Source organism: Lynx canadensis, chromosome C1 (assembly GCF_007474595.2).
Source record: "Lynx canadensis isolate LIC74 chromosome C1, mLynCan4.pri.v2, whole genome shotgun sequence".
NCBI lineage: Eukaryota > Metazoa > Chordata > Mammalia > Carnivora > Felidae > Lynx > Lynx canadensis.
The window spans coordinates 119,288,661-119,305,963 of NC_044310.1; the positions used below are offsets into that span (position 1 = coordinate 119,288,661).

The 17,303-nt window shown below is 46.6% G+C and overlaps 1 non-coding gene across 1 annotated transcript; it reads right to left on the minus strand.

Moving 5' to 3' along the window:
• Nucleotides 1-16,125: 16,125 nt before the first annotated feature.
• On the minus strand, nucleotides 16,126-16,232 carry LOC115522570. Its single transcript, XR_003971470.1, has one exon. It is a non-coding gene; the product is annotated as a U6 spliceosomal RNA (small nuclear RNA).
• Nucleotides 16,233-17,303: the final 1,071 nt, after the last annotated feature.

Below are 17,303 nucleotides of genomic sequence, written 5' to 3' on the forward strand. Positions count from 1 at the left end.
ACCACGTGACACGCGGAGAGACTGGGCCAGATGATCCACGCAATCCCCTGCCTTGTTGCTACAGCGGGAGAGGGACTAACCAAGCTGCAAGGAAGACCGGCCTCAACAGGTCTGAGGGCAACGCGTCATGCCCCGTGTACCCAGCATGCTGAGTACTTTTACAGAGTTGCGGGGGAAGACATTGCTCAGAAAATGTTGCAATCCATATTTTTTCCAGATGTGAGGGTGATCTGGCTCCAACATCTGCCACCCAATACATATTTGCAATGCTTTATGACACTTTTTGTTTACAAGGCAGATATTCCCCTTTGGATGGCTTGCCCCTGTGGGCCAAGATCATGTCTTACACTGAGCATATGGTAAGTAAGTAAAAGTTTGTAGAATAAATGGGCCATGCTTACTAATTGATTTATTAAGTGTAGCAAGGGTCAAGGTTTCCAGAAGAAAAAAAAAATTCAATGTGCATTCCCCTCCAGAGAATCCTGGGATATTGAGATAGGACTCTGACACCAGCCTCCTCTATCCTACCCTTGGCTTCCTGAAAGAGGAAGGCTTTAGAGGTGCACAATTTAGAATCCAAGACTTTGAGTTTTGAGGCAAATTTGAGAGTGAAATGGAAGCAAGGAAAATGACTGAGTGCCTACCGGCTACCAGTCATTACACTGGGCACTACTGTCCCTATTCACTCTGTATTATTATTCTTATTCGCAGATGAAGAAAGACGAGAGAATAACTTTCTCCTTAGTGACGTGGGTGAAAGTGATGCTTTGCACTGGCCTCTTCCTACCGGTCGTAAGCTCCTTAGTCTCTTTTGGCCAATGGTACTGGCCTTCAAATCACAAGTTGGGACCACCATGGTAAGGAGGAAAGACCAGGAATACTGATGCTAAGTAGAGGGACCATCTGTGCACTGGCGTGTGACGTACTTGGAGAACTGCGTAGAGGAAGTAAAGAAAGGCTTCGATACCCTGTGAAGACGTTGGTTGGGGCACCTCAAGTCAAAAACTGTTGGGTTCGTTACCCACACCCTTCATTGTGTCCCAACACTGCTGTGACCTAGAGGAGCAAAGATTTACGTGCACGTGAACACACGTATACCTCATTACCAAATACAAGTCTCCTCTTTCTGACAAGACCCTTCTTTTCGCCAGAGCCCTCAGTTTACAGGAGGTCTGCGCTGCCAGTAGGAAGCAGATGGATTCTGCAGATGGATTAATTTGTCCAGGTGTTCAACTAGACCACACGTTGTCTCCCTTTCCTATTCAGAAATCTTCCAAGGTATCCTTCAGAGAAACATCTAGAGACTTCCACAAACCTCCTCGTTTGTGGCTGTGGAAATTTTATCGAGACCAGTAGCTTCTTCCTGAATCACGTTTCCAACTAATTTCCTATATTCACCTTCCCCCTATATATAGCCCCGTGCCAAATTTTCACCACTTTACAACTTCAACTAAAACTGGATGCGACCATTGCTCACAAAAACATTCCTCACAAAAGCTGGGTTGGCCTTTTCCGCTTCATGAGGATGGTGCATCACCATGAGTAGAGAACTGTAGTCTGGCGGCAATATGGGTGCTCAGTGCTTAGCTAGAGGCAGTCCCCAACTCTGTAGACCAGTGACCATGACTCAGATTTGTATCTCAGGATAACTGTAAATCCCTCCATGTCACAGACCTTCCAGGCCACCCCCTTCCCGCACCAATAACCAAAACAGTTCATGTTAAATCTGATACCTTCAGGGATCTATGTCAGAGGCTGCAAACTAGGAGCTCATGGGCTAGACCCAATCCACTGATGCATTTTATTTGGCCAACATAGTATTTGAAAGCCTTGGCTAGCTTTCCAACGCTTAAAAGTTTTCCCCTAAACAATCTGCGTTTCTGGCTTCCCTCAAAAACGTGGAGGATCTAGCCTTACTGCCTGGCACCAATCAGCGGAGGAGTGGGATGGTAGCTACTATTTAGGTGAGTCATACACGCCTGTGAGATCCACACTCCTCACCATTCCCTACTGTCTTACAGTCAGCCTTCTCTGGCCCTTGATCTTTGCCGTATACCTAGTTTTTGAGGGTATGATATGCATACCTGCATCACATTCTACTCAGACCTGGGCCATCTTCTTTTCCCTGTCTGCACTCTCTCCCTGGATCAGCACCTTTCGTTTCATGGTCTTCAATACTCTCTTTGTGTCTCCGATTCACACATTTTTACTGAAGCCTACACCTCTGCTCTGCATTCCGGATTCTTCTACGTGCAACTACCAACCCGGCGCGTCTATTTGACCATCTCATAGGCGTCTCATCCTTAACGTGTCCAAAGCCCCCTCCACCATCCAAAACACCTCCACCAGGTCCAGCCTTTTGCACTCGAATAAATGACACAAACATCCATCTAGTTGTTCAAAGTGGAAATCTGACAGTCATCTCTGATTATTCTTTCTCCCTTCACCCTCACATGTAATTCAACAGCTCTCCTGTCACTCTTACCTCCAAATTACATCTCCTGTCTGCCCACTCCCCATGCACACCAGCACCAAACCACCATTGTCTCTCACCAGTTTTATTATAAAAGTCTCCTATCACCTTTCTGTTCAAAGTATGGTCCCCAACCAGCTATATACGTGTCATTGGGAGCTTGCTAGAAATTCAGAATCGTCACTCCACACCATTAAGAAAAGAACCGAAAATAAGGGTGCCTGGGTGGCTCAGTCACCTGAGCGTCCAACTCTTGATTTTGCTCACGGCATGATCCCAGGGTCGAGGGATTGAGTCCTGTGTTGGGCTCTGCTCTGAGCATGGAGTCTGCTTAAGATTCTCTCTCTCTCTCTCTCTCTCTCTCTCTCTCTCTCTCAACAATAACAATAAAAAGAATCTAAAATGTAACAAGATTGTTCACGTGGGAAGCCCTGAGCTAACAGTGCTAATTTCCATGCCCCGCCCCCACTCACCAATTCTTTTTCATCCAATAAAGCGATCTTTAAAAAGGAAGTTAAGGGGCGCCTGGGTGGCGCAGTCGGTTAAGCGTCCGACTTCAGCCAGGTCACGATCTCGCGGTCCGTGAGTTCGAGCCCCGCGTCGGGCTCTGGGCTGATGGCTCAGAGCCTGGAGCCTGTTTCCGATTCTGTGTCTCCCTCTCTCTCTGCCCCTCCCCTGTTCATGCTCTGTCTCTCTCTGTCCCGAAAATAAATAAACGTTGAAAAAAAAATTTTTTTTAAAAAGGAAGTTAAATTAAAAAAAAAAATTTTTTTTTTTATGTTTATTTTTGAGAGAGAGAGCGAGCCAGAGTGCAAGCTGGGGAGGGGCAGAGAGAGAGGGAGACACAGAATCGGAAGCAGGTTCCAGGCTCTGAGCCGTCAGCACGGAGCCCAATGTGGGGCTGGAACCCACAAGCTGTGAGATCATGACCTGAGCCCAAGTCGGACACTTAATCGACGGAGCCACCCAGGCGCCCCCCAAAAAGAGAGTTAAATTACTTCACCTCCCTATTCTTAAAAATCTTTCATTGTCATTTTGTAACCTTAAAATGGTTTCCAGATTTTTTTGCTATGGCCAATAAGATCCTGGATGGCACGGGTTCTGCTGCTTCTCCAACCTCATCCTGTGTTCTTACCTTCATCCTCCACTGCCGTCACTCAGGTAGCTAAGGGACACCTCATACATGACATGTCCAAACCAGAATGTTCCACTCCCTCCAAATGAACTTTTCTCCATCTCAGTAAATGGCACCACCGCTGCTCCCATTGCTCACGCCAACGTTTCCTCGTCCTCTATATTAAACCCATGGCAAGTTCTGCTGGCTCTGCCTTTGAAATACGTCATGGCTCCAGGCATTTCTTCCCAACTCCACTGCTTCCGCCCTGCTCTAAGTCCCCAGGGCCTTCCACTGAGACCCTGAGATCAGCTCCTAACTCATCACCCTCCCACTTGTGTCTTTCTACTGTCTCTTCCCCACAGAGCTCCTGGAGTTCTCTGATTAGCTTGATCAAGTCACTGCCCTGCTTAAAACCCTCCCGTGGTTCCCCATCACACCCAAACAAAAACCAAATCCCCGGGCTACAAGTTGCCAGGGCTAAGATGGGGCCTCACCCTGCAACCTTGATCTCACCTATTCCCTCACACACCAGGCTCTGGTCCCATGGCCTTCTCGCTGCTGCTCACACTTGACAAGTTCATTCCCACCAAGGTCTTGCCACTTGCCATGCCTTCTGCGGGCTCTTCCCCTGTAGCTGTATGTGGCTCTCTACTGCCTTTAGATGTCTGCTTCGAGGCGTCTCCCCAAAGAGGCCTTTCCTTCCTCTCTATTTTAAATAAGACCACCCTCATCACTATCTCCTGACTTGGCTGTGCTTGTTTTCTTCAGACCTACTTTGTCCTCTTTATTCGCTTGTTTGTCGTCTGTCTCACTCCGTGGATGAACGCTGCCTGAGGGCAGGTACGACGACACTCCCAGCCCAGAGGTAGGGCTACCAGAGTTGGGGACTAAAAAAAAAAAAAAAAGGAAGGCTCAGTTAGATTTGAATTTCATACAATCAGTGAATAACTGTTTAGTGTAAATATGTCCCGTGCAATATGTTTTCAGTTTTTGGCCAACACGGTATTTCCAAACATTACTTTGGTTGTCAACACCCCAGAGGCGATTGTAACTATGAGGATAGCTTTAACATGTAACTATTATACTTTACAATTGTTCGTTGTTTAGCTGAAATTCAAACTGATCTTATCCACAATCCTAACATAGAATGTTGTCTGGAATCCCATACATCTTCAAAATGTGTTTGTGAAACACATGGATAGAAAAACAAATGAGTAATTGAAACCTCACACTTGTAAAATTGGTTGTGATGAGGGGCCAGGGCGCACCTTTTAAACTCTGAGAAAAATGTCTCTGTAGAGATTTAGGACCAAGACAATGCCCTAATTAGTGTCCAGGATAGGGGAAATCCATTTCCTTTATATTTAAAATAACTTGTTTTTAATGTTTATTTACTTTTGAGAGACAGAGAGAGACGGAGCATGAGCAGGGGAGGGGCAGAGAGAGGGGGAGACACAGAATTCGAAGCAGGCCCCAGGCTCCGAGCTGTCAGCACGGAGCCCGACAGGGGGCTCGAACTCATGAGCCATGAGACCATGACCTGAGCCTCAGTTGGACACTTAACCAACTGAGCCACCCAGGGGCGCGCCCTCCCCCCATTTTTTTTATATTTAAGCTTCTCTTTTCTCAGCAATGTATTGGTTAAATAAGATCTGATACTCTGATTTGAGATGGCAAGCATTGTTGATATTTAAAAAGAAAGTTCAGGGGTGCCTGGGTGGCTTAGTCGGTTAAACGTCCAATTTCAGCTCAGGTCCTGATCTCCCAGGTCCTGGGTTCGAGCCCCACGTCAACCTCTGTGCTGACATCTCCGAGCCTAGAGCCTGCCTGGGATTCTGTGTCTCTGTCTATCTCTGCCCCTTCCCCGCTCACACTGTCTCTCTCTCTCTCTCTCTCTCTCTCTCTCTCTCTCTCTCAAAAATAAATAAAACACTTAAAAAACGTTTAAAGTAAGTTAAAAGAAAAAAAACCCACAAGTAACACCATGCATTTGGAGTAATGATAAAGCACTTTCACATTTCTTTCATTATTTGAGCCTCTGACTGCTATATAAGAAGGTGCCAGAACAGGGCTGGTTTGCCTCCTTTTTACATCTGGAGAAACTGAGATTTCAAAAGATGAAAACATTCATTAAGATTATGCTACTTGGAACTGATAAAGCAGTGCTCTGAACCTAGATTTTGTAACTCTGAGGAAAAAATGCTTTCCAGCATATCACATTTCCTCCATAAATAGGAACCGCGGTACATTCACCAAACAAGAGAGCCTTAGCAGAGCTATAGGGGAATCGCATGGGTAAACAGAGGTACAGTCCACACACTTGGTAACTACCCTTTCTCACTATGGACATCTGCCAACCCTTGGTCGTTGGCTAGGAGAGATCTGGAGTAAAGAGGGTCATCTCTTTAAATACTATGTGTTATTTGTCTTTTCAATAGAACAGACTATCATTTTAATGTTCAATCAGCTTCAAATACATTTATTTCAAGCAGTTGGCTCTACAACGGCCCAAGAAACTAAAGGCAGAGTCTAAATTTGGGCTTCAAAATCTGTTTCCAAGTATTAATTTTGAGTGGAAACAATTTTGGTTGAATTGGGGGATTATAAATATCCCCCAAGAGTTTTTTGGCTCTTGGCCGCCTGTCTCTAAGTTTCGCTCTGGTTTCAACCTAGGGGGTTGTTAGATTAGAAGTAGACAGCTTTGGCATGTGGTTACTCCAAACGCCTGTAACCGTCTTTAAAACATGATCTAGAAATGTTGATATTATAAATGACCATTTTTCCAAAATAAGGTTTGCAAGAGTTGAAAGTGGAGTCGGATGCCAGAAAGTCTTCGAAGGAGGATTTCCATTCAGCGAGATCTGGTTACCTATTTCATAACAAAGAATAAAGAAAGATCTTGGGGCTGCAATTCATACACTTTTGGATCTGAAACAATGGGCTCAGTGGGGACACTGGATTTATAACTCTTTGGAGACACTAACTTTACCCACCCGTGCAGGAGCCGTGGATAATTTTAGACAGACAGGCACTGAAAAAAAAAAAGAAAAGATTCTTGAGATATTAAGGGGCACCAAAAGTCACTTACAGTGGGGTGGTGTTTCATTTGGAATAAATAACACAAGAAAAGCCGTGTCTACAAAAGCCGGTGGTAATATTATACCAAAAGGCAGATTATTTCAGGAAAAATCAAAGTATAGTTTTAAGTCAGTTATGACCCTCTAAGCCCAGGGTTCAAACCCAAGCCCATCATCATAAAAACATTATCATTGAAAACCACAATTGTTGCACTTTTGTTTCGAGTACACCAGGGCTTTGGCAACCGGTATGTGCGCATAAATTCAACCAGTGTCTATAAGGGAATGACCCCATTAATGTTGTGAGTAGCCCACAATTTCAGACTTATCGTGACCGTGTGTTACAGTGTTTTCTTCCTAAGGCTGCGAGAGCCTCCCCACTGGATAAAGTGAGGGCTCTGTGGCCTATAAGGAAAAGTCATTCCTGAAGTTGGCTGCTGAGGACAGAGAAAGAGAGACAGGTAGTCCCTGAGGTTTCCATTCTGGTAACGGAGGGTGGAAGGGATGGGATTTTTGGAGAAAAAGCCAGAACTGGTAGGGGCAGAGATTAAAACCCAGGAAGCCGAAGGCATCATGCGGTCCAAACAGAGAGTGATACTGGATACAGGAGAGAAAGCCAAAGGATCAGAAATTGGCAGAAAGATCATGAAATTGAGTGTAAGTACAAGGGCATAATCAGTATAAATTGTTGATTCTGCAGCAGCTTTCTGCATGCAGAGCTGAAATGGAGTTCCTGAGATCAGTTTCCCGGGGTAACAGACCCTGGGAAGGCAATTTGCGCGCAGAGGCTTCTGGGGGTGTTACAGGAAGCGGAGTCGGGTGGAGGGAGAGGTTAGACTGAAATGCAGTCTCAGCAGAGACCTCAGTCATCCCAGGAGGAGCCCTGGTGCTCCCCACCCTTCGAAGCTGCCCTCTCTTGAGGCAAGGAGACTGGGCGGGCGTTTATGATGCCCTCTGGCTGGCCAACCCCTGGGCGAGGCTGCCCCCAGGTGGGGCTGTGACCTAGGATGCTGCCAATGCTCCCAGCGGCTGGGGGAAATGAACACTTCCATCCTAAATGGGCCTCCGGGTGGCCCTCTGCAACATCGGGGCTACATGCTGCTGTGTCCAATGCGATTGAGCATTAGTGACATACATGTTTGGATTGTGAGTCTGGTTCCAGGGCACAGGGCGAGGTCGACATCCTCAGCTGAGACGGGAAATTCCACCAAGAAACAGAACCTTCCGTGTAGCTTTGGGAGCAAGCATAGGCCCTCCTGCTATCTTTTGGTATCCCTTAACCCTTTTTCTTCTAAAGAAACCTAGCTGAGCTGCCTCAACTAAGTATCACTGGGCTAAAGCCAATTATGAATAACTTTACTCCAGTTAAAACTATTGATTATCGTCCAAAGCACAAGAGGATAAGCTGCAAACCTTGTATCTTTATTTCACACATAAAGTCTGGGAAGTTACCAGTTGGCAACAGACCCTCAAAGGATCTATGTAAAAAAATTCACACTTATTTATGGAAATGCTAATTCGTTGCCCATTCCCATGGTAACAGAGGCCTTAACTAGATAGATTCCTTTATTGAAAGCAAATATATATATATATATATATGTATATATATATATATACATATGTGTGTATATATATATGTGTATATATATATATACACATATATATATATTTTAAGTTTGACAACACAAGTGTAACTCCTTTTAAGATTGCAGGCCTCACTCTTGACTGATCTCTCACTCGTTTTAATTTCTTTTTTTTAACCCAGCATTTGTTGCCACCACCATTATTATATTGTTTGTTCATCTACTATTTTGTTCCCCTAAAACTGTAAGCTTCGTGAAGGTAAAGATTTGCCTCTATCTGTTCACCCATATAGACCAAGTGCCAAGAACACTGCTTGGACCCACAGCCGGCGCTCAGTTAGTATTTACTGGATACAAATTGAACTTTTTGCAACTGCTCCGGAATGTCCTTGTTCCGTCTTCCACCACATGTGTTTGTTCTCCACACAGTTTCTTGGCTCTGAAAGAATCTGTACGTTCATTTTCTCCCGCTCACCTTCATGTCCCCGGGGCCTAGGAATCCCTGTCCCGATTCCTACAACACATTCAGACAGACTGGCACAACTCTGGCGAGCCTAGAGCACCCTCAAAATCCCGTTCTCTCACTGCCATTGTCTTCTGACCCTAAGTTGTAAGTGCACCCTCCACCACGTTAGGGTCTGAAAGGGAGGCATGGTCTCCTCCTGGGCCGGCAGAGAGATTGATGTTTTCCATATGTGCTGTCCCTCAGACTTCTTCCTTCCCCTGTTATGACTACACCTTTAATGTTCCCATTTTTAATGGGTCTAAGCTTCCAGAGCTCCCTGCTCTAGCCTGGGAAATCTTACTGAGTGGAAAATGCTCCTTGGCTACATCAAGAGAAGGGATGCAAAAATCTGCCCAGATAGCCCCGGGGCAACAGGCATTCTTTCTTCATCAAATGTCTCCACTTGAGAGTCCACACTTGAGGGGAAAACAAGTCAATGGCTCTCCAAACCAACTGGTCAACCATGAAAAGAGAAGACCTATCAGCCACGACAAGCCGTGTTCCAGGCTTGCCTCTTGTTTACTGTAGGAACTCTGCCCTGTGGGAATGAGGGCTGGCAGCTAGCTTTCACTTCTCAACAGTCTACATGGAAAGACCATTCAAACACTCGGGGTAATAGTAGTTGTTATGAAATCCTTGTCTATTAAACAATGAATGACTCCCTTCCTTCCTTCCTTCCTTCCTTCCTTCCTTCCTCGCTCCTTCCCTTCTCTCCTCTTCCTTGCCTTGCCTTGCCTTGCCTTGCCTTTCCTCCATTCCATCCTTCCTTCCCCTTCTTCACCCATATCTCCAAGGGAACAAATACCCTTTTACAATTGGAACGAATGATGGCTTGTGGAGGTAAAGGCTGACAGGCCTGTCTGTTGTACCTTGTGTTCATATGTGTGTGTGAGTACACATTCAGCTGTTTGGAAGGGGAAAAAATGCTGCTTTTCATAGAGTTTCTGTCCTTTCTTGACTTGGCAGGTCAATCTAATCAGAAGGGGAAGAGAATCCTGGCATTGTGGGGATAATAATACCTCAGCAAATACCTTCAGCAAAACTGGCTTACAGGTGTTTAAAGGCAAGGAGAACAATTTGAGAACTTGCAAAACACTGGGATTTACAATTCCACCACAAAAGATAAACATTTGTTTAAGTCAACCTGTATGCCTAGTGTGGAGGTACGCATGTGGGAAATGTTGACAATGCAGACAAGGCCAAGAGGTGTGAAATTTAAGCACATTATCACTCACTGTCAGATGCTAATGACTCTCGTCAAGGTGGAAGAGATTAGTTTAAATGCAAAAATGATTATCCTTGGCAATAGAAGCGCCAGTGAGATCTTCGCCAATTATTTGGGCTCTTGTTTTTCCTGACAATACTAGTCATTAGTTTTTGGCTCTGCTGTGCATGTTAGAATGGAGATTCAAGTGCCCCTCTAGATGACTGCTGCTCAAGCCGCATTCCCATCCAGAACATACCTGTTTCCCAATACACACGCACACAAACATCGTGTACATTTCCTGCCCCTATGGAAATGTACAAGTCCAAACACCTACCAAGAGGTAGAACAGGAGTAACTCACTTATGAAAGATGCTCCAGAAATCTCTTAAGTGTAAAATAATGTCATATTTGACCAACCGAAGGAAGATCCAGATGGGGAGGGGGACATGAGTGCCATCGATTAAAGTCTGCTTTTTTCTTAAAAAAAAAAAAAAAAAAAAAAAGACAAAGAAGGTTAAACTAATTTACTCCTGGTATTTATCATCTATGGAGTTGTTCACATAATGAGTACAATAAAATTGAATGTACTGTCATCTTTATTGGGATGAAGGTTACATTCATAAGCTCTGCTTGTTTTAATAGGTTTATTGTACAGTTGTAGACGTGTGCTATTGCACTAGGATGGATATGCTTTGAATATTTTTATAATTGTGGATAGTATAAAAGTCATTTTCTGTTAGATTGCACAAATCCATTACATTAGGAGAAGGATACATTATTGTAACAGGATTAATGTGCAACACATAAACATAATCAGTAATATTCTGTTTGATAAATTATCTCATTTTAATCGGAATGTGAAGAGATTTCGGGATAGTTCCTTCTTTGATTTGCATAATTGTATTACAGACAGGCAAATTGCATTATATTCTTCATTAACAATAGATGGCTTGTATAACTATTGTATTTTTGAAGGCACTGCTCTTAGATTCATCCTGCAATTTGTCATTTTCTGACATTGCTGGGGAGTGTAGTTGGGAGAGAATAGAGCCTAAAAAAGATTACTTGATTTTCGCTGAGTCCAGTAATATCTTGGCATCCGACTGCAGCGTGGTTATGCTATTGTTTGTTTTAACAAATTGCAACCCAGTGGCAAAGAACTTCTTTTAAAAATCTTCTAATTCGAGGACAATTCAGCCCTTGTAGATCTTCACGGCAAAGCGTCAGCCCTCCTAACAAACGCCACGTATCGAAAATGTGAATTAAAATTAAATTAGAACCATACGATTGATTTTATGTTTTTACTATGGCACATGCTCTCCCCGACAAAACTTCCCTTCCCTCTCCCGGGCCCAGACAAAAGCTAACAAGTTGCCCGACGCTCTGAATATTCTTCAGGGACACTCGCTCGGTGTTTATAGTCACTCAGTGGTGATTATCACAGCTCCTGTCCTAACGCTGAGCTAACGACAGCTGTCAGCAGCCCTTACAACCTTACAAAGCGCAGTGCAGGACCATGCGGCATTTCACCGAGTCTGACTTCCTTGGCTTTGGGGCCTGAAGGAGACGCCCCTTCTGATTAGGCCAGGCCCTACCCCCCTGGCCTCCCCCAATGCCTTGCTGGAAGGAAGTCCTGGTGCAGCAGAGAAGCAATCCCCGCTGCTGCTCTGCACCCAGCCCGGGGCCCCTCAGCAGTAACAGCACGCCCGTGTTGCATACATGAATGAATAAACGGATGAGCGAATGGAGACACGAGTCCCATCAGAATGACCGGTGTTTCTAGATGAGAAGATTGAAAAAGAAGAGCTTTCACCTTTAAAGCAAATTGTATCTCCTACCACTTTCTCCACTGAATTGAAAACGGAAGCCCTCTCACAACCCCTTAATAAGTCCCATTTGCTTTACCTGTGCTTAGCACCTGGAAGGTTCCAAAGCACCTTGACCTTGATTTCATCTGAATCTCACAATGGCCCCTTGACACAGGTGGAATGAAGCAATCCCTCCCCCATGACCCTACTGCCCTCCCCCCACTTACAAAACAAGGGTTGCCTGGGAAAAGGCTGAGTGCGAGATTACAAAACTGCTTCCTTATTGCCCTCACCACCCCTCCCACCCCACTGGAGGCTGTGCTCTACCCCGCCCCCCCACCTCACCTTCCCCCAGCCTTGGGCCCAGCCTGCTGACTGGCCTCTACCCCTCCGACCCCTCCCTCCTTCCCCTCTCCCCTGTATTCTGCACTTTTACGGGGGATCCCACACTTAGCCCCCTAAAGCCGGCTCTTTATTTGCATATGTATTTTAATTGTAAGCCTTTTGCTCCCCTATAACAAGGGTGAGCTCAAAAGACAGGTACCCGCTGTTTCAGGAACCACCGCTCCCCTCCAGCTCTCAGACTCTGAGGCCCAGAATGTTCCTGAGTCAGACTCCTCCTTCCTCCATGGTGGGTTCTGTCCCAAGACCCTGTGGTCTCCCGGGAAATCCAGCTTCTGGATGTATTCTCACCCCTCCCCTCCAATACGCATGAACTATCCTCATTATTTCCAGGGAGCTTCTAGCCCCCATGCAATTAATTCAGCAGAGAAAATAATGCTGGAGGAAGGAGATGCGTCACTCCACACGTCCAGCGTTGTATGCTTGCTTTGACTCTGGCCTCCCTCAAGCCTCTTGGTCAAATGTTCCTAACTTCTACTGAAGTTCTGCCAGTGAGCTCTTCAATGGAATCATTCCACAAAGCCTGCAGATCTGGGCTCTCCGTTGCGGGGAAGGCCCAGGTGTCTGCAGGGAGTCAGGTCAGAGACTTGCAAGTCAGAGACTTGCAAGGGAAACCAGGAGGCATACTCTAGAGGAACCAGCGCCCAGGGGGTGTAGGGCACGGGCACACCCGGAAGGAGAGGAGAGAGAGATGATGCCCATCTCCCCAGCAGTCGTCTGGGAAGAGGAGCTGGAGGCAGAAAGTGGAAAGATGTTCTCATGAGCAGCAAGGCCACGGGAGGGCAGGACGGGGCCAAGAGTTGGGCACGTAAGAGCCTCCCCCGCATGGACCGTGGGAGCCGTAGAATCATAGAAAATTCGTGTTCTCTTCCTGTTCTCTCACTAGAGATGTTACCAGTGTGCCTGGGCCCACACACCAGTCCCCGCTGTTTCCTTTGCTTTGCCTCTTGCCTCCCCATCTACTCATCCATTAAGGACCAACTCAGGGGATTCCCTGCTGCGCGACCCCTTCCCTCATCTGTCACCATCTGTCACCGGAAGTGGCGACCCCTGCTCCTTCCTTGCCAGCTTCTCTTGTGGCATTTGTCACCCTGCACTCACTCTGCAGCTGCGCATCACCGGCCACCCCTTCCAGGCCAGTAGGTGAGACTGCGCCACTCTATACCTCCGGTGCCTGCCACGGAGCCTGGTACGCAGCCGGTCCTGGCAAACGCGAGCCAGCGGGAGGCGTGAAGCACAGAGGGTGTGCTGCGTCTCATGCCTGGGTGGGGAGAACTGCGAGAGCACACCGTGACACTCATTTGTGGCAGGCTAGATAATGGTCCCCAAGGACACCCAGGCCCTAGTCACTGGAGCCCGTGAATGTCACCTTACACGGTTGAGAGACTTTGCAGACGGGATTACCCAAGGATCTGGAGGGGGGACGATTTTGCTGATTTATCCAAGTACGCCCCGAATGCCACCACCGGTGTCTTTATCAGAAGGAGGCAGAGGGACATTTGGGACAGAAGAGGAAGAAGGAGGTGTAATGACAGAAGCAGGGAGAGAAAAGGTGATGTGACGCGAGCCAGGAGCCCAGGAATGAGAACAGCCTCCAGAAGCTAGAAGAACCAAGGAAATGACTGCCCCTTAGAGCCTCCCGAGGGGGTACGGCCCTGCTGATGCCTTGATTGGGCCCCACTGAGCCTCATTTCAGACTTCTAGCCTCTAGTATTGTGGCAAGAGAATAAACGTGTGCTGTTTTAAGCCACCAAGCTTGTGGTGATTTGTCACAGCAGCAATGGGAAGCTAATACAGTTTGTTAAAACACTGGCCGCACACATTCAGTTCCGGGCTTCCTCTCCACACAGGCTGTGCTCACTCCTACATCTTGCCTGAAAACCCCAGCAGCTGCGTTCTGGCCTACACTTTGCACACACACACACCTTGCATCCAGCTCTGGGTCACCTCTGGTGCCTTTGCATGCAGCCATCTGCCCCCGCCAACGAGCAAGTTCTGAAAGGGCTGGTTTTCCGGAGGCCGCGCAGACGCTGTTGTGTCTCCTCCGTGGCCTGTGGACCTCAAGTGCAAGGCCAGCTGATAAGAAGCAGCCCAGCCCCCTGTACCACCAACAGGAAGGCAAACCTCAAAGTGGGTGGCTGAGGCCCTCTGGGTGACCTGGGAGTGTAGCTGTGGGCCACGGACATTTCTACATGGAATGGGAGGTGGGGCCAGCGGCCGATGAAAAAGGAAGAGGCCATTTTATTATGGGCCTAGCCCTAGACAGAATCCAGGTGGGAGAGGTTGTGTGGAGGCCTCCAGAAAGTCCATAAGCTTCCAGATCTCTCACCTGCTCACCCTTCACTGGGCCTGAAAGGCCACCGTTTGTTCATTCGTGCATCAAGGACACACTGGGCACCTCCTAGGCTTTAGGCGTCATGCTCGGAATTAGAGATCCATAGAAAAATCCATTGAAGTCTACTGGAGGTCCACACTCTAGAAAGGAAGATACTTGTGTGAGCACAACACGAATGCACACACATGTGTGCACACACAAGCACACAGATAACAGGCTAAGTGCCTTAAGGGGTGAAAATATAAGTGACAATGGAGCGCCAAGTAAGGGGAAGCTGATTTGACCACAGAGTGGAGGACGTTTAAGTCAGATATTAAAGGGTGGACAGTGCTTTTGGGGTGAAGGAGATGCCCGTTCATTAAGGGGATGAGCACAAGCCAAGGCACAGGGGTGAAAGGGCATGTTGTGCAAGGGAAGGCCCCGTAGTGCCATGTGGCTCAGGGGTGAGGAGGCCCGAGAGCAAAGATGGGGCCACATGTTAAAAGTTCAAGTCCCAGAGGCTCCTGGGTGGCTCAGTCAGTTGAGCGTCCGGCTTCAGCTCAGGTCATGATCTCACGACTCATGGATTCAAGCCCCGCATCGGGCTCTGTGCTGACAGCTCAGAGCCTGGAGCCTGCTTTGGATTCTGTGTCTCCCTCTCTCTCTGCCCCTCCCCCACTTGTGCTCTGTCCCACTCTGTCTCTCAAAAATAAATAAATGTTAAAAAAAAATTAAAAAATAATTGCAAGTCCCAGCTTTGCTATTTCCCAGTGTTATAGCTTTGGGCAAGTTTCTTCATCTCCTGTGAGTCAGTCCCCTCATCTATTAAATAAACATTATGAGGGGCGCCTGGGTGGCTCAGTCAGTTGAGCATCCGACTTCATCTCACGGTCCGTGAGTTCAAGCCCCGCATCGGGCTCTGTGCCGACAGCTCAGAACCCGGAGCCTGCTTCGGATTCTGTGTCCCCCTATCTCTCCGCCCCACCCCTGCTTGTGCTCTGTCTCTGTCTTTCAAAAATGAATAAACATAAAAAAAATTTTTTTAATACATAAAAAATAAATAAACAAACATTATGGTATCATCTCCCTCGCCTGCTGTCGTGAGGCTGACGTGAGCTCATTCGTGTAAAGAGCTGAGCACAGTGCCTGGTGAGTAGAAGGTAGTCAGTGGCTCACTAAACGTTGGCTGTTATTCTCGTGGTGGATCATGGATGCTGTCATGACAGAAATGACAGTGACTGATCTACAGCTGTATTTTATAACCAATACTCTACTGAATTCCTTCCAAAGGACATCCTATTCAACCTTCATGATGACTCTAGAAGTATTGGTATTGGTTTTCCTATTTCCGTAGGTGAGAGAGTTCAGATGAAGATCAAGGGACTGGTCCAAGGTCACACAGATATTGCGTGGCACACTGGAAATGATGTCTCTGGTTCACATGTTACGTGCTCGCTCATCGTTGCTATGCTCCATGGAACTTTGTCTTACATGCAGGGGCCCACAAGCTTTCTATCCAGGAAAGCAGAGTGTCACAATTGGTTTAAAAAACAAACAACAACAAATATATATATATATATATATATATAACCAGATAACAATCTATAAACCAAAGAATCAAGGTGCTATTCATTTGTTTTTAAATATGGAACCCTCCACAAATGTGTACGTCATCCCTGCACAGGGGCCATGTTAATCTTTTCTGTGGCGTTCCAGCTTTAGCATACGTGTTGCTGAAGCAAGCACAGAATGCTATTGCTTTTTAAATGAAGATACCCAGTGCTGGCGAAGGTATGGTACAATAGGCAGCTTCGTAAACGGCTTGTGGATAAGTGAGTCAATATGACCCTTCGGCAAAACAATTTTGTGTTATTCCAAAAGCCTTTAAAAGTCCAGCTGTTTGGGGCACCCGCGTGGCTCAGTCGGCTGAACGTCCGACTCTTGGTTTCGGCTCAGGTCACGATCCCAGGACTGTGAGATTGAGTCCCACATGTGGGCAGAGCATGGAGTCTGCTTAAGTGCTTAAGATTCTTTCTCCTTCTCCCTCTACCCTTCTTTTGTTCACATGCTCTCTCTCTCTCTCTCTTGTTCTGTCTCTCAAATAAAAAACAAAGACCCAGATGTTTGAAAACAAACAATTAAACAAACAAAAACCAGAAACAGACCCATAAATACAGGGAACAGGCCGATAGTTCCCAGAGGGGAAGGGGTCGGGGGATGGGCAAGATGGGTGAAGGGGAGTGGGTTCCAGTTCTGGAATGAGCAAGTCACGGGGCTAAAAGGTACAGCATAGGGAATAGTCACCGGAATTGTGATAGCGTTGTGCGCTGACAGATGGTGGCTACGCGTGTGGTGAGCACAGCGTAACGTGTGGAGTTACGGAATCAGCGGGTCATACACCTGAAACTAATGTAATGCTGTGTGTCAGCCATACCTCAATAAAATAAACACATAATGAGTAAACGAATGAATAGCCCACAGGTTTAAACTTACAAGGCTGCTTTTGAGGCTTGATCGAATGCAAAATCCTACTGTCGAGGCTTGAAAAGATGCAAAGTTTGTGAAAGCTGTAATGTATGACGTTGTTTATGATAATAGTAGGAAGAGGAAAAAGAATCAAACCAATAGTTAAGTAGAAACGTGCATATCACAGATGCATTTGGAATCATGTTTTTTTTAAGTTTATTTATCTATTGAGAGAGAGAAAGAGGGAGAGAACAAGTGGGGGAGGGGCAGAGAGAAGGAGAGACAGAATCCCAAGCAGGCTCTGAGCTGTCGGTGCAGAGTTCGATGTGGGACTCGAACTCATTAACCGTG